We start from the raw sequence: 26,779 nt of genomic DNA, 5'->3' as shown, positions 1-26,779 counted from the left end.
GCGGGGACGCTGACAAGTCCAGCAAGTCCGGGAACCATATCTGCCTCGGCCACGCAGGTGCGACGAGGATCATCCTGCACCGTGACCTCTTGAGCTGGTTGACGAGCCGGATTAGCAGAGGCAAGGGAGGGAACGCGTAGAGGAACAGGCCCTCCCAGGGGAACGAGAAAGCATCGCCCATGCTCCTCGTCTGGGGAAACCTGCTGGCGAACCTCCGGCACTTGGTGTTCGTCGCCGTCGCGAACAGGTCGATCTGGGGTGTGCCCCACCGTCGGAAGAGGCGATCCACCAGATCCTGCCGTAGTTCCCACTCGTGGCACGAGCGCAGCTCCCTGCTGAGTGAGTCGGCGATGGTGTTTTTTATCCCTGCCAGATGAAATGGCACCAGAAAAATCCCTTGGGCGACGGCCCAATGCCACAGGTCCTGCGCCTCCTTGGACAGCGCTGGGGACCTGGTTCCGCCCTGTTTCCTGATGTAAAACATGGTGGTGGTGTTGTCGGTGAAGATCCTCACCACCTTGCCCTTGAGGGACGGAAGGAAGGACCTGAGGGCCCAAAACACTGCACGGAGCTCCAGGACGTTGATATGCAGGGACTTCTCCGTCGGGAGCCAGAGTCCCCTTGCGTGCAGATTTTCGGTGTGCGCTCCCCACCCTTCCAGGGAGGCATCCGTGGTCACAGTCTCCTGGTGGGCTGGGGTCTGGAAGTCCATGCCCGCCGTCAGATGCGCACGGGTGCCCCACCACCGTATCGCTCGTCGGAAGCTCTCGTCGAGCTTGATCCTTTCCTCGAAGCTGCCCATCGTCTGGATCCAGCGCGCATCCAGGAATTCTTGCAACGGGCGCATCCGGAGCCTGCACATGGGAATGAGGTAGATGCAGGAAGACATCATCCCGAGGAGGGACTTGATGGACCTCACTTTGGCCGCGTCGGCCACCAACATCCGTTGCACCTTGCCCAAGATGGTCCTGGTCCTCTCCTCCGACGGGGAGGCCAGAAGGGACACTGTGTCGAGCCTCGCTCCCAGAAACAGTGCGACTTGCGCGGGCACCAGGTGGGATTTGGCGTAGTTCACGGAGAATCCCAGGTCCGTGAGGAGTTGGACGGTCCTTGCCGTGTGGACCACGGCGAGCTCCCTCGTCTTGGCGCGGATGAGCCAGTCGTCCAGGTAGGGGTAGACGTGAATCCCCTCGCGGCGCAGCTGCGCCGCCACCGGTGCGTGGCACTTGGTGAATACCCTGGGTGCCGACCGTAGTCCGAAGGGAAGGGCTTTGAACTGGTAATGACGCCCTTGGACCACGAACCTGAGGAATTTTCGGTGCCCCTTTAGGATGGGAATGTGGAAGTAGGCATCCTCCAAATCCAACGACGATAGGAAGTCTCCTTCCTCCAGCTGACCCAGGACGTGCTGGAGGGTGACCATCCGGAACTTCTGCGCCTTGATGAACTTGTTCAGACGTCGCAGGTCTAGGATGGGGCGCCATCCTCCCGTCTTCTTCTTCACGAGGAAGTATCTCGAGTAGACTCCGGAGCCCCGAAGCCTCTTTGGGACGAGTTCGATGGCGCCCTTCCTGAGCATTGCCTTTACCTCCAGGAGAAGTTGAGGGACGTGAAGTTCTTTCCTGGCCACGGGGGGGACGCGCGGGCACCTTCTTTGAAACTCGAGCGCGTGGCCCCGGGCCAGGGCGTCCAGCACCCAACGGTCGGTGGAGATGGACTCCCACACGCTGACGAAGCCCGCCAGCCGGCCTCCCACCGGGGTGCTTCGGTGGGGGCCCGACCCCACGGCCGGTTCAATCCTGCTTGGACGCGGCCTTGCCGCCTTGACCTCCTTGGCGACGACGGCGGGGTCCGCCAGACTTGCCTCGTCCTCTGTAGGCCTCTTGCGACGACGAGCGGGCCGCTTGACGGTAGGAAGCGAAACCGCCGCCGGAACCTTTGGAGGCGCCCTTGCCTCCACCGCTCCGAAAGGGCGTCCGCCGTTGCTGCAGTACTCCAAGGGCCCGGGCCGTCTCAGTATCCGCCTTGATGGCCTGAAGGGAATCGTCCACTGTCTTCCCAAACAGGTTGTTCCCGTCGAAGGGCATGTCCAGGACCCTGGTCTGGACGTCCTGCCGAAAGTCCGTAGCCTTGAGCCATCCGCGACGTCGAAGGCAAACGCCGTTGCCCATCTGGCGGAACCCAGTGTCGGCGATGTCCGTCGCCACGGTGATGGCGTGGTCCGAGGCCACCTCACCTTCCTGCAGGATCTCAAGGGCCTCCGCCCTCTTGTCGTCCGGCAGAAAATCCAGCAGGGGAGCTATCTTGTACCAGAGTTCCCTGTCGTAGCGGGCCACGATAGCCAAGGCGTTGGCCGCTTTAATCGTCGTCGCCGCCGACGAGATGACTCTGCGTCCCATGGCATCCAATTTCTTTCCCTCGCCGTCCGGCGGGGAAGTCGACGTGGAGGCCGCACCCCCCCCCGCTTTCTTCCTGGCTGCCGCGGAGACGACGGAGTCCGGGGTAGGCTGCGCCCGGAGGCATAGGGGGGCCGAGTCCGGGACCCGGTACTTTTTCTCGTACCAGTCTCTTTTCGCTGGCGTCGTGGAAGGGTTCTTGAGGAGGGAAAGGCCCTCATCCCAAATGTCGTCCAACAGAGGCACTGCGAGGACCGTCTTCCTCTTGGCCTCGCGCCGTTGGTAAAGGAAGCCTTCCTTTTTCTTCTCCTCAGGGCAGAGTTGGAAAAGCTCGGATGCCCTGGCGATCATTGAGTGGAACGATCCAATCTCGTCGGGCGGAGAAGCCCTGGTGGGAGGCGACGACGGAAAATCCTCGTCGTATGCCTCGTCGTCCGTACCCGTCGCTGCCGTGTCAGTCCCCGTATCATCCCCTCGGGTGGACGGGGAGGAGGGCTGGACGGGGCGCGACGGTTGAAAAGGAGGCGGTGGATGGATCCTTCTTTTCTTGGTAGGGGGAACACCAGAAGGTCCCGGTTCTGGATCCCCCGACGGGGGAGGTTCCTCCGTCGGTAACGGTAGTCTCGTCCTTATCTCGGAGCATAAGGACTGTATAGCCAACAAAATGGCCGCTGAGTTGTCTTGCGGCGCTGGCAGAGGGGAATCCGACGGGCGAGCAGGGGCCCCGTCGGTATCCTCGACGATGTCGTCGTCGTCACCTGCGTCGGGGCCCATTCCGACGGGCTGGTCTTGTTCCACGCCTAGGCCGTGGCTTAAGACCTCGATCAGTTCCTCTTCTGAGGTTGAGGCCGAATCTACGACGACGCCCTGCCCCCCCTTCTTCCCCACGGAGGGTTTCACGGGGGTCCTATCGATGGGCACGAAAGAAGACTCCCTCCGAGGAGGCAGGGAGATTCTGGGCCCCGAGGCCGCCACCACTGGTGCAGCCTCCACAGGCTGGGCCAGGGCCGCCGCGACCGTTTCGATAGAGGGCTTGGTCGAATGGATCAAGGCCTTCACCACCTTAGGTGCGCTCACCGCCTTATCCTTGAGGGAGGGGGCACTGCCACGCTCCTCCTCTGCCTTAGAGCTCGACCGGGGTCTCTCCAGGAGTTTCGCCGGGTGCTCGGCCTTCCTCTTACCCGACCCAGAGCGTTGGCTCGTGGTTGATGGTGCCGGGGAGGGTGCGCCCTGCCTGGCGCCCGTAGAGCCCGACCGTTCGGCGCTCCCGGTGCCAGCGGACTCGCGGTGCTTGGCCTTATGTTGGGCCCCCGTCGCCGGGGCGCCCTCAAAGGTCTTAGAAGACCGCTCAGATTTCTTCTTCTTCTCGCCAGACGGGCTCTTACCCTCCAGCCAGCTGGCGAGACGTTGATGGCGGTCCTTCATGGTCCGTTCCGACATGTTGCCGCAAAACGCACAGTCCTTCTCCACGTGCGTCTTGTCCCCATGAAGGCAGTAAAGGCAGAAAGAGTGTTCGTCCTCCTTGAAGACGTTCTGCAGCTGGCATCCAGGGCAGGCCCTGAACAGCTTTCCGGGCGTCGAGCTTCCCTTCTCCTGGGCCATCTCCGAGACCGGGCCTGAGAAGCTTCTGGAGTCCTCCGAAGTGTAGCTCGACGAAATCTTCACCCTTGAGGGGCACAGATGAATCCGACACGGGTCCCCGTTGATCGGATGTAGGATCGGTGGAGCTTGAGGCTCTTTTGACCGAAAGAATCGAAGTTTTTGTGAAAAAGCGCGAAAAAATAGCACTAACGCTCGAGAGCAATAGCACGAGGATCCCAACACATGAACGTGCGGTAAAAATCTGAAGATGGCTGCCAGAGGCGGTGCTTAGGTAGAGGGCAGTCATTGGCTGTGGTCAGTATGACGCAGAGACCAGTGATTGGTTATTGCTACGAAAGACAGATCAGAAACGAAACTGATACTGGTTTTTTCTTTACCGAGGATTCCCAGCCTGACGACGGGGAATATTCATGAGCATGTGAATCCATGCCAGACCCCATGCTGGAGAAATTGGGTAAACCAACTGGTAAAATGAACTAAAGCAAGTACAAAAGATGAATTTGAAGTTTTGGGGAAGGGAACCCTGAGATGGAAAAACCTATTCATGTTGTCTTGAGAGCAAGGGTCTCAAGACCCCTTTTTGCTTTGAACTGTGTTGCATGAGACTTGGGGGAGGGAACCCCGAGGATTATCTTGAACTATGTTGCTTAAAGCTCAAGAAATGTAATCTTGAGACTTTTGTGGGACTATATTATACGTGGGGATAGAGATGTGAGAGCTGGAAGAAGGAACACGTTACTTACCTGTAACGGTTGTTCTCCAGCATGGGTCTGGCATGGATTCACATGCTCATGAATATTCCCAGTCGTCAGGCTAGGAATCCTCGGTAAAGAAAAAATCTGTTTAATTTTCTCTTCCACTTCTGAACTGTCTTTCTACTAACAACCAATCACTGATCTCTGGGTCATACCGCCCCCAGCCAATGACTGTTGAAGGAGGGGCAATGACCTAAGCCCCTCCTCCGGCAACCATCTTCAGATTTAGTAGCACGTAAAGTGGCTGTAGGACCAAGAGAAGAGCCGCAGAGGGGTAGGCGGGAGAGTTCGCATGTGAATCCATGTCAGATCCATGCTGGAGAACAACAGTTACAGATAAGTAACTTGTTCCTTCTCCAGCATGGGGTCTGGCATGGATTCACATGCTCATGAATAAATACATAGCAGTACACACATGCACAACCATGGAAGGTGGCAAGGCTCAACATTAAGTCTCTAAACATTAAGCATCTCTTACCTCCACACCAGGCTCACCTTCAAGCGAACAGGTTGCGCAGCACTGCTTGGCCGACTCTATGCTCCTCCCTGGAATCCCTGTTGACGCAGTAGAACTTTGTGAAGGTGTGGGTCGACCTCCACCTAGCAGCCCTGCAGATGTCAAGCAGGGGCACACCAGACAGGAATGCCATAGCTGCAGCGATCGCTCTTGTCAAATGGGCTCTTGGACAGCTTTGCAACAGTCGGTTTGCCAACCAGTGACAGTGATTGATGCAGCCGCAGAGCCACCTGGAAATGGAAGCCTTGGAGAGGACCTTCCCGTGATTCACAGGGCCAAAGTTCACAAAAAATTGCGATGTCTTCCGGAAACTCTTCATGCAGTCCACATAGAACTTCAGCGATCTAGCCCCATCCAGCGAGTGCAAAGTCCTCTCAGCCGGCGACGAAGGTGTCTGGAAGAATACAGCTAACACCAAGGGCTTGTATAGATGAAAGTCCGATGGCACCTTGGGCATGAAGGAGGGGTGCGTCCGTAGCACCACCCTTGTCTCATGTAATGTCAAATAAGGTGGTTTACAGGAGAGGGCCTGGATCTCTCCCACTCGTCGTGCGGCAGTGATGGCCACAAGAAACAATGTTTTCCACTACAAACATTTCAGTGGTGCTCAATGCATAGGCTCGAACGGGGGACCCATGAGCCTAGTAAGCACCACATTGAGCTTCCATGCCGGGGCCGGAGCCTTCAACGGCAGGAATGAGCAAAATAGTCCTTTGACGAACTCTGTGACCAAACGATGCAAATATATGGATGATCGTCCAGGTGATCCGGTGTAGCATGAAATAGTCGCCAGATGCACTTTGATGGAAGCGCTGGCCAGTTGTACCTTGGCCAACGACAACAAATACGGGACCGTCTGAATTGATTGACTAGTCGAAGAAGCAACGGAGGGAATGCATACAGAAACAGGCCGTCCCAGGGGAAAGAGAAAACATCCCCCATGTTCCCTGGCTGAGAAAACCTGCTGGCGAACCTCCGGCACTTGGTGTTCGTCGATGTCGCAAACAGATCGATCTGGAGATTGCCCCATCTGCGGAACAGGTGATCCACTTGGCCCTGCCAAAGTTTCCACTCGTGGCAAGAGCGCAGCTCCCTGCTGAGAGAGTCGGTGACTGTGTTCTTCACTCCTGCCAGATGAAAGGGGATGAGGAACACCAGGGATCCGGTTCCCCCCGCTTCCGGATGTAGAACATTGTGGTGGTGTTGTGCGTGAAGCCCCGTACCACCTTGCCCTTGAGGGACAGAAGGAAGGACTTGAGGGCCCAAAACACAGCCCGCAGCTCCAACACGATGTGCCACATCTTCTCCTCCGGTAGCCACAGGCCTCTTGCATGAAGACTTCTGGTGTGTGCTCCCCAACCTTCCAGGGAGGCGTCCGTCGTGCATTTCCTGATGAAGTGGGGTCTGGAAGTCTGCGCCCGTGGACAGATGTGCGTGCACTCCCCACCACTGTATCGCTCGATGGGAAACCTTGTCGAGTGTGATCTTGTCCTCAAACCTTCCCGACACTTGTATCCACCGGGCATCGAGAAACTCCTGCAGTGGGTGCATTCGTAGCCTGCACAGTCGAATTAGGTATATGCATGGCAGAATCCCATGTCAGCAATGTCCGCGGCCACTGTAATGGCGTGGTTCAAAGACGCCTCGCCTTCCTGTAGGATCTCCAACGCCTCATCCCTCTTGTCATTGGGAAGGAAGTCCAGGAGGGGGGCCATCTTGAACTAAAGTTCCCTGTCGTAATGCGCCACAATGGCGAGGGCGTTAGCGGCCTTGATGGTCATAGATGCCGACGTGATAACTCTTCGCCCTATGGCATCCAACTTCTTCCCCTCACCATCCGGTGGGGGAGGAGGCCACCAACGAGGAGGAGCCTGAAGAGGACTTCTTGGCCACTGGCGAAACCACAGAGTCTGGAGACGGCTAAGACCGTAAGCACTTGGGCGCAGAGTCTGGCACACTGAATTTCTTTTCGTAGTGATCCTTCTTCGCTGGAGCCGATGAAGGGTTCTTCATGAGGGACAACCCCTCATCTCAAATGTCATCCAATAGCGGGATCAAAAGCACAGTCTTCCTCTTCGCCTCACGGCGCTGGTAAAGGAAACCCCCTTTCTTCTTCTCCTCCGAGACGAGCTGGAGGCCCTGGAGATCATGGCGTGGAATCTCGTCGGGCGGTGAAGATCTGAGGCGGCGACAGGAGATTTTCCCCCCACCCGCGCTGTGTCCGGTTCCGTGCCATCCCTGGGAGGGGAGTTTGAGGGGTGGAAGGGCGGAGGGGGATGGTGGAAGGGCAGAGGGGGGTTGAACTCTCCTACTCTTAGATGGTGGTTTCTCCGACCAATGGAGACGGTTTCAGGGAAATGATGGGCATCATCTTCTCCAGAGTATTTTTGATGGGCTGGAAAGAGGATTCTCTCCTGGCAGGCAGGGATACTCTCGCCTTCGAGAGGGACGCCGCCACTACTTCGATGGAAGTTTGGGCCTTCACCTTAGGGGGAGGGTTGGAGCCCCGCTCTGCCTTGGTTTTCTCTGCAGGGCCGGTCTGGGCCTTCTCCAAGAGCTTGCCCGGATGGTCCGACTTCCTCTTCTTTGAAGATCCTGAGTGTTGGTTTGTGGTCGAAGGTGCTGAGACGCTGAACTCGCCCTGGCCACTGAGGAGCCCATTGCAACGGCTCTCCCGGAGGCAGTGGACTTGTGCTGCTTAGCCTTATGTTGGGCCCGCGCGGGTGGGGCGCCCTCAAAGGTCTTAGAAGACTGCTCAGTTTTCTTCTTCTGGGCAGGGGAGGCATGCTGCCGGGAGTCACCCAGAGCAGGGTGCTTGCGTCGATCGGTCTGCATGAGAGGCACCATCTCCCGACAAGCCACACAGTCATCCTCCACATATGTCGGGTCCGAATGCAGGCAGTAGAGGCACAGGGAATGTCCATCGTCCGGAAAGACGTTCCGTAGGTTGCAGCCGGGGCAAACAATGAAGAGAGGCGCCAAGCCCTTCTTCTCCTCGGCCATGTCCACGCGTTGTAGGCCTTGAAGAAGCTTCTGTTCTGGAATCCTCAAGAGCAAACTCGACGAAAATCCGCCCTTGAGGGGCGCTTAAGAATCTGCAAAACCGGTCCCCACTAATTGGAAGGTTGATCGAGCTTGAGGCTCGATTGACCAAATAAATAGAGCAAAACTATTAGGAGAAAAAAAAAATTGCAAAATGCAGTAAAAGCTCAGAGTATAGCACGAGGACTCCCAACACTTGAACGTGCAGTAAAACTCTGAAGATGGCTGCCGGAGGAGGGGCTTAGGTAGAGGGTAGTCATTGGTTGGGGGCAGTCATTGGTTGGGGGCAGTATGACCCAGAGACCGGTGACTAGTAGTTAGGAGAAAGACAGTTCAGAAGTGAAACTGAAACTGATTTTTTCTTTCCCAAAGATTCCCAGCCTGACGACTGGAAATATTCATAAGCATGTGAATCCATGCCAGCCGGCATGCTGGAGAAGCACCAACCTCTGAGTTCAACATATTCTCTTTGATTATTAACATCTCTACACATTGTTAGTCTTTATGGTGAGGGCAGGTATACTTTGTGGACACAGACAGACTTTCAAGTAGAACTATTTGACTCGGGCATTCCTTCGTTTTATTCCGATAGGGAAATCCCACCTTAGCATAGGGCAAGATAGGCCTTTAACCATCCTGACATTTGATTTAATAAAGTGTTTTCATTTTAAATATAAGTCTGTTGTCTGTGTCGTAATTCATGATGCCTTCACAGTTCCCTTCCTGGACCTACCCTAGTGTAGTGGAATTGAAACAGTTACTTATCTGAACTCTCCTTAACCTTTTGGAACTCTGTCACAACCACTAGCATTGTTCAATGACATTGTCAACATACCTGAAAAGTATAACCTTAGAACCGATGACTTTAGGGCACAAGGCTCCAATCTGTCTTAGGGCTGGAATTACTAAGTGCTAGGAAATTGTGCTAGTATTTCTCGCAAGTGTTTCTACTTAACTTAATGCATCCAAGTATTTACCTGTATTAGATTGGTTATTGAATCATATGCTTGTCTGTGTTCTTCTAAGGGTGAATGCATATTTAGGTTTTATAGCAGACATCAAAATGTGCACTCGCCACTAGCCATTGGCTAGTGATAAATGATAGGTGGGTAAGAAATGGTGTGCTGTGTAGAATGAAGGTGGCGAGTTACTTTTTAAAACTGGCTAGTAGCTTTCAACTTGAAATGTTGTTCTCTGTTTTATAGTACTTGTATGACAAGATTTCCCTAGAGATTTCACTGTTAAGTGTGCATTTTAACATACTTCCTAAGGGAGACAGTGTGGCTGCATAAAACTAAAATGGCGGGGATGGGGAGACTATTGGTGTTGGGCTGGGAAGTTTGGCGCAGAGCATCGAGAACAGTGGGCGACTCACACCCGCTCTCTCAGCAGTTCCCGCTGGTGGTGCTATGCGGGGAAGACTCCCAACTGTTCAAAGTGGTCCGCAGATGTTGGGAACCGGTGGGCCTAGCCACCCTTGGAGATATATGGCAGGAAGGGGAGGCATTGGAATTTCAGAGACTGCAGGAGGAGACAGGGGTACATAGAGGCAAATATATTACATATATCAGGCTCCTGAAACGGGTGAGGGGAAGGTGGCCCGAGACTGTGCTAGCGGAAGAACGTGATGCCACCCTGGAAATGATGTACGATGTCTCGGAGGCTGGGCATGAAATATCTAGGATATATGAGCTCCTGAGGGCGAAGACAGGGAAAGAGCTACTCCAACTGAGGCACGACTGGGAGGAGAAGGTGGGGGAACCCATCATAGAGGGACAGTGGGATAGAGCCCAAAGATACCATAAGAAGGTGTCCCGGAATGCGAGACTCCAGCAGATCCAGCTGTATGTCACCCACAGAGCTTATCTGACCCCCGGAAGAATAGCCAGGTTTGGAGGCTCGGCTTTACAGAAATGCCCCTGGTGTGAGGAGGAGGAGGCAGGGCTGCTGCACATGTTCTAGGCTTGCCCTGAGGTGCAGAGATTCTGGGAAGAAATAAAGACGAGAATGGCCAGTGGGGGAGTGGTGCTTGACGTGAGGTCTGCTTGGGCATTCATGCTTGGGAGTTGTCCCAGACCACGTAATTCAAAACATATCAGCACGATGAAGGACCTGGCCTATATCTTAGCCAAGCGCAGAATTGCAATGTGCTGGAAAGCGGCCCATAGGCCTATAGTGGATAGATGGTGGGCAGACCTTCTGAAATAGGCAGAAGCAGAACCTGCAGTATGGTATGAAGCTATCACTAGGGGGGAGAGGAGGAAGTGGGCCCCTTTATAGCCTGGAGGCAACTGGTGACCTCAATGGCAAACCCCCACCAGGTCAATCATGAAACGGAAGACTCGGACGAGTTGACAAACATTGAGATACCTGAAAATGCTCATGCAGATAGCACGGATGAGACGACTCGAGTTTGTGGGGAGGGAGGGGTGAGGACGGAGGATAACCCTGTATAATGTGATGTTTTGATACAGACTATGAACGTCCTAAATGGTTGTAATGTTTGGTGTGTTTGTTAAAATAATAAAAATTGTTTTTAAAAAAGTGTGCATTTTAAAGGCCTAATAAAACATTGTATATTTTTGTACTTGCTGATCTAACTGGAAAGATTGGTGTTGCCCTGTGTGGACTCATTGTAGCCCTACAACACTCTCACCCCCAAACCCCCCCCCCCCACAAGTCTAAGCCTTACTCCTCTGCTCCGTAAACCTGAATGGGTGTTAGACTTTAGAGTATTTCCTGTTAACCAGAATAGGTTGGCCTCCCAAAATCCTACCCTAGAGGGGATTTTGGAAATCCAGTTTAACAGCAACGATAAGCAAACATTTCTCAAAATAAAGCCACTGCTGGATGGAAGAGATGGGAATGTATTGTTGGTGAAGCAATGGTCAGAATATGTAGGGGTGGTTACGGAAGTAGTCTCCGGATGTATGGCCTTTGGGTCTTAGTGGAGGATGTATCCTTTCACAAAAAATGAGAGATTTTAAGATATTAGCAGGCTGTACAAGGTACAAAGGTACAAAGGCACTGTCACTAGGCAGCCTTGATGCAACAGGATTTGTTCCCTCCCTTAACTGATTTAAACTTTGTGGTGGAGTAGGTACACTAGGACATTTATTCTGGTTGTGCCAGCATTTTACGCATTTTGGATGACAAATATTGGTGGAGTCAGCAGTAGGTAGCAAGATTATCTTTTCTTCGAAGCTACTACTCGTCAGGGAAAGCATTTCCGCTTCTAATGGCTAGTCCAGCAGAATGAACGATCAGTACAATGTTATTTTGTAGTGCACAAAACGATTCTGGTTACAAGGAAGACTGCTGGTCCGGTAAGAAACCTCGGAGGAAAGGTTTACTCTCCCAACTTTGTGTGCTGGAGAGAGAAGGCCTCCAAAAACAGTGTCAACCGTTTATGGCAGACACATTGTGGTAACTGTAAGGTGACCTTTATAGAGGGAGAGGGAGAGAGAGAGAGAGAGAGAGAGAGAGAGAGAGAGAGAGAGAGAGAGAGAGAGAGAGAGAGAGAGCGAGAGAGAGAAGGCAGCCACTAGAAAAGCCATAGATAACAGAGGAGGACCAGGAGAGGCAGAGGCTTAAGGATAAGAGGGGGAATACAGGTTGGTAGGCACACCAAGCAGGAAGACTACATCAGAGAACATAGCTACCACAGCATGTGGCTTGCATGCTACAGCTTTTGTTTAAAAAAAACTGCAACACATATGGAGGACACCCCATATATCCTGGATCTGCCACAATAGTGAGCAGGGCACTGGACACTATTGCCTACTTCTGCAAACTGTGCACTATTATATCACCAAGACGTGCTCTGGGCACCAATTCTCTGAGACTTGAAATCAATGGTAAAAAGTGAGCTGGACAGTATAGCTTGTATGTATTATAAATAGTGGGCACCACTTGCCTGAGACTGGTATGAGTGCCAAGAAACATGCCGGGAACTATATCCAAGAACAGATGTGTAAGAAGAACAAGATCTTTATTCAAAAGAGAAGTCTCAATTACACTTAGGTTAATCCCAACCCTGCACCTTATGTTTAGGCTACTGCAAAGTAGGAAAGCAGCAGTAACGCATTTTAGCTGCTCTCCAAAAGCCATATAGGCATTTATCTCAAACCCCGTCCTGACAACCAAATACAAATCCATATCCACTTTCCAGGCAGCATCAGCGGATTTGGAGAGTTGCAGTCACGGAGTGTTTCTTTGCGGTCTATTTTCAAAAGGAGGAGCTTGCCATCAAAAACTCTCTTCAACCAAGGAGCAGAGTTCGAGAAGAGATGCAGTCACTGCAGTCTGTGCAGCAGGCGGCGTGTTACGTGTAAGGGTTTTGGTTTACTGTGAGGGGAAGTCCACTCCGCCTGGTGACAGGGCCCAGCCGCAAGTCACTCGGCCGAACGAGTGTTGGACGCAGGTGGAAAGAAGACCACGCTGCCATGCCATGCCATACGAGACCGCACACACCGGACTCGCACCTAGTAGCAGACAGCAGGACTAGAGACTGGACGTGTTGGTCATGGGGAAACTGGCCCACTAATGATTACCCTGGATCTAGGGATCCCGTGGACTCCGACATTATGCTGGAAGTGGAGAACTACAAGGACGAGCCGCCAGCCCTGCCTATACCGCTCCAAAGAACACCGCGGTGCAGAGCACCCCAGCAAGATTCGGCTCGCTTACCGTATGCTCTGGAGTGTCATCCGCGGGCTGTGGGAAAGGGGGCGGGCCTATGGGGGTTTAAATGGGTTTATACAAACACCAGCCCCTTTATAAACCAGACATGAAAGACGGACTGTGTGAAGTTCTTTCTCTTTCTTCCAGAATGGACGTACCGCAGAAGATCGAACAGCAACGGAGCTACACTGGGCATATGAGGACTGACACACAGGCCCTCTCTGATCATCCATATTACTGAACCCCAAGGAACAGGGGTTTTTCAAAAGACTGGAAACAAGTCCAAGAGTTTTCATTGATTAAAGAAAATCAAATTTACCTTCAAATAAATACCTTTTGTTCAGGCCATCCGTGTCCTCCTCATCTGTCTTACAAAGCGGTGGCACCAGTGGGACAGCACAACGCCATGGAGGGGATCATCAAGGCACTGGCAGAAGGAGAGCAACAGCTCCAACAATTAATAAGTGCAGAGCCATCAAGCACAAACAGACCAGCAGGCCTTCCAACAAGCTATGCAGGTCCAGACAGCCAACCAAGACACTTTGAAGAAGGTCACAGAGGCCATGATGATCTCACGAGGGCAACATATAGCCTCTACCTCCGTTCTGCAAAAGTTCTAACCTGGAGAGAACCCTAGCTACTTCTTTACTAACTTTGAGCGAGTCGCTCGCAACGCACAATGGCCAGTCAAGAGGTGGGGACATTTCATTGCTCCTTTATTGAAAGGCGCAATGCAAGGAGCGTACCAGGCTGCTAACCCTACTGGAGACACCTCGTATGCAGAGATCAAAAGTACAATCCTAGAGCGAATGGGGATGGATGATGAGGCATACAGGATCCGGTTAAGAGAGACCAGGTTACGTGCAGGAGAAACACTAGGCAACTTTACTAGAGTCCAAGACCTGACCGATAAGTGGCTGAAACCCTCGCCCAGCAGCATTTCCGAGATACTGGAACGAGTCAAGCTGGAACAGTTCATAGAAGCCCTTCCGGCTCCCATGCAACGTTGGGTACGCCAACACCACCGGCTTTTTCTGAGCAAAGCCATCAATATAGCATTTGCATTCCAGAAGGCTGGTACCAACAAGAGCACCAAATCCCGAGGTACCAACGTCAGTACTCATTTGTGGTCACGCTGCTCGCGAACAAAAACCGGCCTGCCCTGAAGCCAAAGGTGCTCCCTGGCCGAGTGTACCCCGCCAACCACAGTGCTTCGACTGTGGAGAGTGGGGCCAAATTCTGCCCACGAAAACCCAAGCACGAACCAATGGAGATCGGATACTTGCAAGAACGAGAATATCCACTAAGCAGAGACCTGTATCTGGTGGAGGTCTAGGTCAACGGAACACCTCAGCAAGGACTGCTAAACAGTGGCAGTCAACAAACAGCCATCAGACCTGAAGTAAGTGGGACTGGGATGGTGGGTGAGCCTTTTATACCCATCAAATGTGTGCATGGGGATACCAGGCCTATCCTTCAAAACGGGTGACGTTGGAAGTAAAGGGGATCGGTTCCAAGTTAAGGGTTGCCATCATGCCTCACTTACCGGCCCCAGTGTTGTTGGGGACATACCTTTCCGCTTTTCGAGAATGTGTAGAGGACACAGAGTGGCTCTCGTGTGCCCCTTTCTCCCAAAACGAAGTAGAAAGCCACTTGCAAAAACCCCAGAAAAAGAGCCAAAGGGAAGCGAGGAAAGTAAGGAAAGAATAATAATAATTAATAATTTGGCATTTATATAGCGCTACGAACCCTCAGCTATCTGAGCGCTGCTTAGTATTACCCACGGTGTTTGGTGCTCATTTATCGACCTCTGAAGGATGAAAGGCTGAGTTTGGCCCTGCCGGGATTCGAACCTGCGTTAGCAAGCTCTGCACGGATGTCAAAGCGAGCGCTCTACTCGCTGTGCCACTTGACCGGCATCAAGTGGCACAGTGACCGAAGAGCACCGATTTAGTTGTCTCAGACTGGTTACCAGATGACAAAAAGCCTACTTTTAGGACCAAAACCTTGACAGATCCTACACTAAAGGGAGCAGGTGTTTACGGATCCAGATAAAGGTTCGATATTTCCCACGTTCAAATCACAGAGGGAATCCTGTATCTTATCACGATGGACCAATCAAACCAGGAAGCAGAACAACTACTGGTACCTCCTGGGTTCCGCCAGACTGTCCTTAAACTAGCACACGACAAGGCTACTGGGGGACACCTAGCCTGGGAGAAAACACAAGACAGAAGTTTTGAAAAGGTTCTACTGGCCAGGGGTATACAGACACATCAAAAAGTACTGCGAAGAGTGTCCAGTGTGCCAAAAGACCAACCCAAGGAAACTCCCACGTGCTCCACTGCAACCGATGCCGCTCATCAAGGAGCCATTTCATAGAATTGGGGTTGATATTGTGGGTCCTCTGGAACCCAAAAGTCATGGCCATCAGTACCTCCTAGTTGTGGTGGTGTATGCAACCAGATATCCCAAAGCCTTTCCCATGCGGGATATCAGCGCAGCCCAGGTTTTCAATCAACTAGTGCCGTATTTCGCCAGAGTAGGCCTACCCAATGAGATCATTACGGATCAAGGGAGAAACTTAATTTCCAATGTCATGAAAAGGGTGTGTCAACAGCTAGAGATCAAACAAATCCGGATGTTGGTTTACCAACCACAGAATGATGGCCTAGTCAAACGCTATAACAAGACCATAAAACAGATGATAAAATTAGTCACAGCTCCGACTGGCGCAAACTGGGACCGAGTAGTCCCCTGGGTACTGATGGTATAAAGAGACACCCCATAGTCTTCAACTGGCTTCTCCTCGTTTGAACTACTGTTCTGTCACAAGCCCAGAACTGTCCTCGACATTGATCGAAGCGAGTGGGAAGCTCAGGAAGAAGGCACACTCACTGGTTATGTCATGGAATTAAGATCACACCTCTCGAAACTGCAGGAGATGGTGCAGGAGAAACTTGGGAGATCCCATCTCACCCAAGAGAAATACTACAACAGGAACACTAGGGTCCAAACCTTCCAGGTGGGGGATAAGGTGTTGGTTCTGTTACCGACTTACCACAACAAAATGTTGGCTCTGTGGAGAGGACCATATACTGTGTCCGCTGTTTTGGGATTGGTCAATTACAGAATACACCAACCAGACCGAAAAGACAAGGAGAGAAACTACCACATCAATCTGTTAAAGGAGTGAAAGGAACCTGTAGAACCTGTACCTAGGGTGAACGTTGCCTCCCGAGGCTGTCCCAAGACAAGAGAAAACCAGACTGGCCTTCAATTAGTACAGTGGGGAACTAACCTCCGAGAAGCCAAGATAGAAGAACTGCAGACATCACTACAACCACTAGGACATGTCTTTTCACAATATCCTGGGTGGACCATGCTCATTTAACACGCCATCGACACCTTACCCAACCGCAATGTATGGATTCGCCCATACCATCTTCCTGAATCTAAATGGATGGCAGTTCAAGAAGAAGTGGAGGAGATGCTCCAACTGGGCATAATCAAACCATCTACCAGTCATTGGTCATCCCCCATATTCCTCGTACCAAAGCCAGACGGATCCACCAGGTTTTGCAAGGATATCCGGCAACTGAACTCTATATCCACCTATCAAGCATACCCTATGCCACGCATTGGAGAGATAGGGCTCTGCAATGTACCCGAGTACCATCAACCTGACAAAAGGCTATTGGCAAATACCTCTCCATAAGGAAGATGGACCAAAGACGGCTTTTTCAACCCCTTCTGGCTTGTACCAATTCACTGTTTTGCCGTTCGGCCTGCACAGAGTTCCGATGACCTTTCAGTCCCTCATGAACCTTGTTTTGACTCCCCACAACACTTCTAGCTCTGCTTACCTCGACGACAACATTGTGTTCAGCAACAGCTGGAAACACCTGGAGCATCTTGGTAACGTAGTGACTGTGCTCGACTCTGCAGGTCTGAAAATTAATCCTAAAGACCACCCATGGTGCCACACAGACCAGATACTTGGGGTAGCTGGTCAGTGGCAGTGTTATCAGACCCCAGTTGGACAAGGTGGAGGCCATTTTACGCTTACCCATACCGGTTAACAGGAAACCGGTCCGAGCCTTCTTGGGCTTTGTAGGATATTACAGATGTTTTATCCCATTTTTCTCCTCCCTAGCTTCTCCCCTTAGGGATGCTCTCAAGACTAAATACAAGGTGATTTGCTCTCCGAAGAGGCCATACGTGCATTCCGCAATCTGAAATAGATTATTTTGGCCCTACCCTCCTTGCGATGTCCCAGGTTTTCTGAAGAGTACTTTCTACAAACCAACGCCTACGGCACCAGCTTGGGAGCCATATTGTCGCAGGGGCTGGTGGATGACCTATATCCGGTGTCCATCATCAGTCACAAACTCTTGCCACATGAACTGGGACTCTACGATAGAAAAAGAGTCCCTCTCCATTAAGTGGGCAGTGGACTCCTTACGGTACTACTTGCTAAGCAGGTCATTTACTGTCTTCACTGACCACGCTCCCCTACAATGGCTTTCCGTACAGAAGCATTCTAATCCGTGCATCCTGCGTTGGTTCCTCACCCTCCAAGCATTCCACTTCCCGACTATGCACAAACCGGCATTCTTTCAGGTGGTTCCCGATTACTTTTCCAGAAGCGTTGATCGACCCGAGCAGTTCGAGGCTTCAAAGGGGGCAGGGGGTGTAAGGGTGCGGGGAAGTCCTCTCTGCCTGTTGACACGGCACAGCCGCAACTCTCACGGCCGAATGAGTGTTGGGACGCAGGTGGAAAGCAGACTGCGCCACCATGCCATAACATACAAGACCGCACACACCGGACTCGCACCTAGTAGCAGACAGCAGGACTAGAGACTGCACGTGTTGGTCATGGGGGAAGGTGGCCGACACAGAGGCAGTAAGAAATTGGCCCAATAATGATTCCCCTTGATCTAGGGATCACGTGGACGCCGACATTACATTGGAGGTGGAGAACCACAAGGACGAGCCGCCAGCCCTGCCTATACCGCTTCAAGGAACACCGCAGAGCAGAACGGCCCAGCAAGATTCGGCTCGCTTACCGTATGCTCGCGGAGTGTCGTCCATGGCCTGTGGGAAAGGGGGCGGGCCTTTGGGGTTCTAAATGGGTTTATATAAACACTGGTCTATGATTGGCTGAGGCCGCACCAGCCCCTTTATAAACCAGAAATGAAAGACAGACTGTGTGAAGTTCTTTCTCTTTCTTCCAGAAAGGATGTACCGCAGAAGATCGAACAGCGACAGAGCTACACTGGGCATATGAGGACTGACACACAGGCCCTCTCTGATCAACCATATTACCGAACCCCAAGGAAAAGGGGTTTTTCAAGAGACTGGAAACAACTCCAAGAGTTTTCATTGATTAAAGAAACTCTTAATTTACCTTCAAATAAACAACCTTCTGTTCAGGCTATCCGTGTCCTCCTCATCTGTCTCACACTGACGTTTCCTTTGACTCGGAAAAACACAGTAAGTGTGTGAACCCACGTATAACCTAACATCTTTTCTAGTGAAAAGCAAGCTGCACACATTATGATCTTGCAGCTGGATCTTAGAATTAGAAAAGTGTGGGGGCAGGTTTTGCAGCTTGCCAACTAGTAGACAAGCTGAAAAATGGCTTACTCCCAGTGTGCCCCCCTGCCTACACTAAAATACATTTCGATCTAGGAGCACTAGCGGAAGGTGAAAGGCACGGAAAAACGCTGAAAGGCTCTGAAAACAGCCTCTCAGCGTTTCAGGAGCATGCACAAATTTAGCATGGATCTGAAAGTGCTTTTGGAGGTTACTAGCACAGCTTGCTAAAAACGCAGTTTTACCCCTGGTTTCACACTGTTTTACCCCTGTAGTATTTGGTACCTGCAGTGTCTGTGGGCAAAAGCATTTGCGCCGCTAGGTACGTCTGGGCTTTCACCTTCATTGTGTTACAACAGGTTAAAATTGGTAACTTAAGAAACCTCTGCTGAGTGCGGACGAGTGCCGGCACTGTAACAACGGGGTGAAATCCAAGAACCCCCTGAAATCCCTATGAGTGCCCCTTCGAGTGAAGGACTGACGGTGTGCTTTTGAATTACTTTCATACTGTCTATATCCAAGTTGCAGTGACAGTGGGCGGAAGCCTTTGAGCCGTGTGGGCACTCAATGTTTGCTCTCCTGTTGGCCAGTTACTATTTCTATCATTGTGCTTCATACACAGACCTTGTGAGAAAATTCTCCTTGATGCCCAAACATGGAGTAGCAACTTGCAACAGTTTTAAAAATTGCTTCCTCTCTCTTTGCCTTGATGCTTATATGGTTCTAGGTTGGTTTAACGTGTCTATCGTGTTTATATGTGCTTATATGTGTTTTACCAGCTCTTGCAATTGCCCGAGTCCCTTAGCTAGATTTACCTTTTTAGGTACCCTGCCTTTGTCCTAGAATTTGTAATTTTTATGAAATCTTATGAAATTTTCCGATAGAATGCGATTGTTTTCAGCATATTTGAAAAAGAACAATTTTAACAATATTTGATACCGCTGGGATTTAGGGCCAAAGGCTTTTTATTGTAGTTGTGCCTGGGTGTTTCCTCTATTAGAAATACCCCTTACTGACCGTAGCTACCCTTTACCTGCCCTGATTGCATCCGGCCTAATAAGTAAACTTTCGGCAATAGAGCCTGTGGTGGGTAAGATCGTAAAAAAGGCAAGTGGTCAAAATCTATTGGCCATGGGGGGGAAAAAAGACTATTTAACCACAGTGGCTCAGGTTCACACTCAAGTCCTGGCCCCAGCGCACGCCCCTAATAAACAGGCTTCTACCCAACAGACTTCAAAGGCAGCCTTCCACGATTCAATGTGGAAGGGATGTCCTCGCTGAATCGACAATGAGTCTCAAAACTTCCCATGTACCTCTACCCGACTCCCCTTGGGTCAACTTTTGAACCCCCTGCAAACTCCATACTATACCCCATAACGACAAGTGGAGACCAAGGGCAAGTTGGATCTGGGGAGAATGTACAGAGCCTGGATTCATTGAAAAAACGGGGTAAGTCGACACAAGGTAGTGATAGTTTAATAGGTTCAGGTGGTCAAAGTGTGCCCCAGGAAGACCCTATGGAGCTGGAGTTATTAACCTGCAGGGAATTATCCTTTTCTGACAGTCTAGCAGAGAAGGAGGAATATTCTTCTGCAAGTGGAGAAAAGAAATTAACCACCCGTGGAGTTGAGCGTAAATCCCCCCCACCCCGCTGTTCTCCCCACTGATCACCTTGGATGTTCCCTCTTATAGTCTCACCTGATGATTTGAAAAGATGAGCTCTCCATCCTGCATTGAGCGCAGGGGCGCGTAGATAACCAGTTGCTTCACTGGCTCGAAGGAATTGGTGAGTTCCAGGACAATATTGACTCCGATATTCCGGGCAAGACGCCGTAAGTATGTAGTTCGTAAGAGTTCAAATGCCTGACTTTCACTCTTGTCCGATTCCTTGCAGGTTGCAGCTTGACCCTACTGAAGAGTTCCTCGTGGCAACCGGTAATGTTCTGGTAAGGATTTGTATTATCCAACACAGTTCAATAAAATAATGTCCATATGTAACCTGTTGCTTTCTCCCTTATTCAGGCGCTGAGAGAAAGTATGAAGTCTCGGGGAATAATGCCTCCGGCGGTAAAATCAGGTAAGTCTTTTGTGGTGAGGAGGGTTCCCCTTGTTAGTCCCTTGTTTCACCTGGCTGTCCTTTTGTTTTCCCTTAGGGGCCGGGGTTTGGCTAGGATGCAGTGGAAGCTGCGCCGACCCGTGAAGAAGAATAGTACCCCCAGTGGTAAAATCAGGTAAGTCTATGGGGGGTATTCCTCTGTGTATTCCCTTGGCTCACCTTGCTGTTCTTGTCTTCTCCTAAGGTGCCGGAGTGCGGCGGTAACATGCAGGAGGATGTGGTGAAAGGCCGGTGAGTTCAGCACGGCGCTGCAGCAGGCGAGGCGACGCGCATAAAATAACTTCTTTCTTCCAGCTTGAAGGCACGATGGATCAGGAATTCAGATAAGGATCAAAGGGTATTGCTCTTGTTCTAACCTTTTCTCCTTCTTTCTCCCTTTTTCTAGGAGCTCCAAACTCGAGGCGGGCGTGGCAGATGACTGGATGCAGACTTGCAGGCACGGTGAGCATTACGCTGCTGGATGCAGAATAACGCGACGCGTGTGCTGCTCTTCGGGCGTGTGGTTTAAATAGCCTCCAAAGTAGTCCCAGGTAAGTATTCCTGCCCAGCCCCACCCGAGTAAAAAAATAGTCCCTAGGTAAAATAGTCCCTTCCAAGCCTCGTTTGGCTTGGAGCTCTTGCAGCATGGTCTGCATCAGGTAAGTTTTAATCTATGAGCCTGGCGCCATAGGCTGCACCCAAATAGCCCCTAGCGGGGGTTATTGGGCTTGCTTGGGGTAACTTGATGCCTGCTTCCGAGGTTGCTGGACTTGGTCTGGCTCCCCGGGGGTAGGCATCATGACAGTTTTGGATGTGTGTTCGGAGGAGGGGGAAGTGGGTATTGTTACCCTGGTAAATAATGCCCCCGTTTTGTTACTGGGTGCCCGGGACCGATAGCTCCCTGTGAGGAAATACAAAGAGTAAATACACAAGGGAGTGAGGGGTGGGGGGGCATCACTATGTCCCATTATATACTCAACCACCCAAAAAGGCCCCCTAAGGCCTACTGAAAATCTAGGCGAGGATTTTGAAAATCGCTTGGAGGCCTTGGGAAACAATATAAAATATATACAAGCAAATTGTATCTCGGCGCAGGTGGGCAACCATATTGAGCATGCACTATCACCAGAGGCTGGCCTAGGACTTGTTCATACCCCACCATACCCCACCATTCTGCTTTGGGACAAATGTAGGAGGTGGGAGTTTTGCTTTCTCAAAGGAAGTCTCAGCCATGGTGGAGGTCACCTTACAGGTGGATTCTGCGGCTAGGGATCTCCAGAAAGTGAGATGGCACTTCATGGCTAGACCCCCCCCACCATAACTACAAATCAAAAGAAAGTGCACACCCCAGATCAGGCACTGGGTGACAGCCCATGGGCACATAGGAAAATAAAGTTTTAGAATAAAAGTATTCAGTGTGAGCAAAAATCGGTCGAACCAGACTGAGATGATGCTCAATCTGGGGGTGGGTTGCTAGGGCCCTGGAACTCGCCATGAATAAATCCCAGGGGGACATGGTTAATGAGGTAATAGAACAAGGGAAATGATTTGCCACTATGATGCCTCAAATCAATAAACCTGATGGACATATAAGGAGTCAGGCGGTCGACTAATTTCCGCTCAGGGGCCAGCAGAACTACAAAAACTGGCGCTGTGTTGTCTAGTTGCTCTGGATGTATCGATAAATTCCTTGTCACTTGTGGAGGAGGTGGCCAACACATTTATAGGGGGACGAGGAAGGTGAAGCAGGCATGGATTAGGAGGGTGACCAAACCATGAACGGTGTAAGGCTTCTACCCTTGTGGCAACAGGTCTATCCAGCAACCTTACAGGTAGCGGAAGACCTGTTGAACGAAGTCGAGCCCGACCAAAGTAGTGTGGAAGAGGTGGCCCTGGTGGCGGACGGGTTCAAGATATTCACCCGAGGAAATTTATCCAGAGGTTAACGCCCCCCGCCCAGACACAGAGCAGAGCATCACGAGGGACCATACAAACTATTTCGGCAAGGTTGAGTGATGGTCTTGAAGAAGCGACGCTGCCCCCTTCAGATACTCGCAGTCAAATCCTTAATTCACGAGATAGGACCTGATCTAGAATCTGAAAGAGAGTGGGAAATTTTGGGGAGAAAGCAACCGGAACGGGCCCTATTTGAGGAAAACAGAAAAGTGGGTCAGGTTCAATTTGCGGGGATTATAGAGTGTCCAATTGCTCAATATGTGAGGAGAGAAGAAACAGAGCGTGGGTCTGCGACTGCAGTGGGGTCTAAAGACTTAAACCCTGGGGTGGTTCCTTTTCTGATATTAGAGGAACGCTGATTGGTAGTAAGGGGTTGGGGGGAGGAGAAAAGTGTTTGGATGTGACTAGGGGTGAAATCACAAATAAATTAGTGATGCATAAATTACCCTTGGACCAGGAGCAGGTTGTGTTAAACCGCACAAAGGTGTTAGCCGTCCTGTGGAAAGTACAGGCGCTAACCGATCTAGCGTCTAGAGATATAATCAGGGTGGAATTTTGGAACCGCTTTAATATGGATAAAGTGATCCTTCACTTCGCATCAAGTATGGTGCTTAACCAGGCAGATGCTATTCAAGCCTAGGGGTACAATCTATATAAATTTCCTAAGGGTGGGGGGTCTACTTTGGTACCTAGGGCAAGCAGAGTCGATCATACAAACAATACCTACCCAACTGAATATGGAAACCTCATGATAAAAGCATCAGGGATGGGATCAAGTGGCAGAGAATTTGAAGTAAGGGTGGATGGCCGAAGCTGGCCAGTAAGGGAGAAAGATTGGTCCTAAATGGCGGCTACTGTAAATGCAAGGCCAGGTAGACTGCCAAGGAGGGAAACAGATGCATAGCGGATGATCTCGGTTGATGTTAACATCATGGAACTGTAGAGGTTCAGCACACTTGTTCAAGCCTGAATATCTGGACCTGTTGAAAAACGATTTGTTTGCTCTTCAAGAATGTTGGCTGTCTGAGGCGCCAGCCATTGATGGTTACCTTGCATCTCTGGCCCCGGCAATAAAGAGGGTGAGGGGGCCCTATGGCAGGGCTCCTGACAATTGTATCTAAGAGATTATGGATAGAGATTGAGGAAATGGCTAGTTTAAACTCTTATGTTCAGGTAATTCGACTCACCTGGAACAAGGAGAGTTTTCCGGGTAGACCAGATACCCTGTTAAACATTTATTGGATCAACTTAAGAATTAGCCAACAAGACCTGCGTGATGCAGTTGAGGAGATTCTCTTTTGTTGAGGAAACAGAGGTGTGAACTCCATAGTAATATGTGGCGACAAACTGCCGATGTGTAGACTGGTAAGAAGGTAAAAGTATCTCTGGCCCGACAAATTAAGTAGGGGCAGCGGTAGGGCTAGGGAAATCCTTATGAATGAATGGGGACTTAATCCTAAATGGGAACATAAAGGGAGACGAGGTGCCACATGATACATGGCGGCGAGGCGCGCAAAGTAATATTCTAGATAATATGTATGGATCAGACAACACCTATCTAGAGTTCAAATCATTAACTATGGTGGGTTCTAAGGCGACCATCTCCCGCTAAGTATTGAATGGTTGGTTCCATCAGTGAATCAGAATCAGGGACGCCATCTGTTTGATCTGGAGGTGAACAAAATATCTTGGAATGAATTCAAAATGAAAACTTTGAGGCCTACGGGCATGTTGGCGTGTTACAAGAATTAAAATAAATATATACATGGAATAATTTCTTTGACTTATCTCCTTCTCTGCTCTATACTGATTACTCTATATGTTTGTCTGTCCTAAGTTTCTATGTGCACCCTGTGGCCTACGGGCATGTTGGCGCGTTACAAGAATTAAAATAAATAAATAAATAAATATAAATAAATAGAATTCTGGCCTTGGGGAGCTAGATTGCCTCCTCGAGCAATAGGTGGTAGGCAAGGGCACGCAAGTCATTTGGGAAAAGATCTATAAGCGTATGACGATTAAAAAAAAAAACTGTTAAGTGATGCATAGTCACAAGTTTGATCGAGTCATCTTACTCAAAAAGCAAAAACTGCAGCAAGCAATAAAGGCGCTCGAAAAGAAGACAAGAGTAGTAGACTGCGTTTAAAGAAAGCCTATAGGGGATGGTTAAAATATCATCATCACCATTTGACTCTGAAGGATGCCCACAAAATGCTGGAGGTAATGACAAGCAAAAATTCCCATGAATCTGGAATTTTATTAAAAATGGTGATAAACTCCAAAAGGGTGCCCAATTAAGCCCTATTTCAGAAGCAGAATGGAAGGCCCACTTTAGTGAGATCTATAAACCGTTAAGGGAGTTTGAAAAATTGTGGAATGAGGACATGATCAAAAAGGTGGAGTGGGATTTAGTTTGGGACCATGACGACTTGAGGCACCTAATAAATAGGAGTAAAACATCTATGGCCCCTTGGCCCGATGGTCTGGCCATGTGCGTCTTGAAGAACAGCCCAGAGATCTGGGTAGGTGTCTTAGCATTTTCAGAAATATCCCAAGGGCCAAAGTGATTTCTCCATCATGGCAAACACGATTGTCGTCCCTATATCTAAAAAGGGGTCCTGATTGAACCCCTTAAATTACAGACCGATTTCCCTTTTGGATTACCCAGCTAAGATATTCACAGGTCTGGTATTACGAGACTTAAGGAAATGGGCCAAGGAAAACTGAAAAATTTATATTTTCCAAACCTGTTTTGCCAGGGAGTGGGGACTGAGATGAATGGCTTATTGCTAGAACTGCTAAAGAAGGGGACAAGGAAAAGAGATAGGCCATTATACATAGCATTCATAGATATCTCCATGGCCTTCAATACTGTCCCCAGGAACCTGTTGTGGGCTTAATTGAACACAATCTTGATTGCCTTGCACAGGAACACCAGTGTGTGTGTCCGTACGGACAGAGAAGGGAGTCTAACTGCCCCGATTAGTGTGGCAAGAGGATTGAAACTGGGTTGCCTATTGGCCCTTATTTTATTCCTCCTTTTCCTCTCTGACCTGGGATATGCTTTTTCTTATATAAATGTTTTCCCGCCAAAACTGAATGATAGACAGTTCAACTACCTCCTCTACGCTGATGATTTGATTATAATGGATTATACCCCGGTGGAGTCCTTTGTTGATGAGAATATGTTAACAATAAACGTACCAAAATCAAAAATCTTAACTTGACATGAGGGCCGGCGAAAGGTAGGAGGACACTTCAGGTGGTCTATAGGGGGGGGGACCTCTCTAGAGAAAGTGGACAGCTTTGTGTACCTGGGTTTCTCAATTTTCACAACAGAAAATGGGACGAGACGACTAATGGACTAATGGAAAAAAACAAAAGATCAAGGCCCTGGCCGACCAGGGAAGCTGTGTTAACAAGAAATTCTGACACTTCTCAAGAATCCCTGTCAGAGTTTTATTGTAAAAAGGTGGTCCCCTCAAGGTCCCGAGGTTTAATTTTTTGCCTTCAAAGGTCAATGGGGTAAGCTTGAGTCTTCTGGAGAAGAGTCCTGGGATTGCAAGCGAGTGTTCCGGCCTCTGTCCTAAGGCATGAATTGGGTCTGGTGTCATTGGAAGCGATAGTCAAAGGGAAACACAAACTTTCTACAAAAGATTTGTATGGTTGAAGAGGGTACGATTTGGAACCTGTTAAAGTACGGGTTGGACTCTAATTCCCCGGATGGTCTTATTGATTGGTTCTGTCAGTGTCTTGAAATTTTAACTGCTATCAACTCCTCAACGGATTACCTAGTAATATACCCACGGAATGTAAAAAAGGAGGTTTTGGGAGGCCCTGAACTGTCAATGCTGTGTGAAGCTCAGTTCTTGCATCTTCTGAAGGAATTTAGAACGGCCCATATGGGCTGGGTCTGACGATACATTTTTACAGATAAAGCTGTCAAATGGTCCCTAGTTGCTATCCACTTCATGAAAGAAACCTTAGCACCCGGTAAAGTATGCCTCTTGTAGAGCATCCTACTAGATTTGTATTGATTTTGCTGAGCAACTAAAATTTTAACATGATCTACATGAGATTGCTCGAAAAAATGTAAGATGGTTGTTAAATGTAAATGTAAATTTGGGAATCGTTT

General features: G+C 50.1%; 1 protein-coding gene across 4 annotated transcripts in view; it reads right to left on the bottom strand.

Moving 5' to 3' along the window:
• The window catches only part of GDAP2 (ganglioside induced differentiation associated protein 2), a 1,016,820-nt gene that overhangs the window by 362,834 nt on the left and 627,207 nt on the right, over positions 1-26,779 (bottom strand). The gene's annotated exons all lie outside the window — the stretch shown is intronic.

The sequence above is a fragment of the Ambystoma mexicanum genome, chromosome 7p (assembly GCF_040938575.1).
Source record: "Ambystoma mexicanum isolate Mex_15411 chromosome 7p, UKY_AmexF1_1, whole genome shotgun sequence".
Classification (NCBI taxonomy): Eukaryota; Metazoa; Chordata; class Amphibia; order Caudata; family Ambystomatidae; genus Ambystoma; species Ambystoma mexicanum.
The sequence above is the reverse complement of the archived record's forward strand: the minus strand, read 5'-3'. Positions and strand labels throughout refer to the sequence as shown.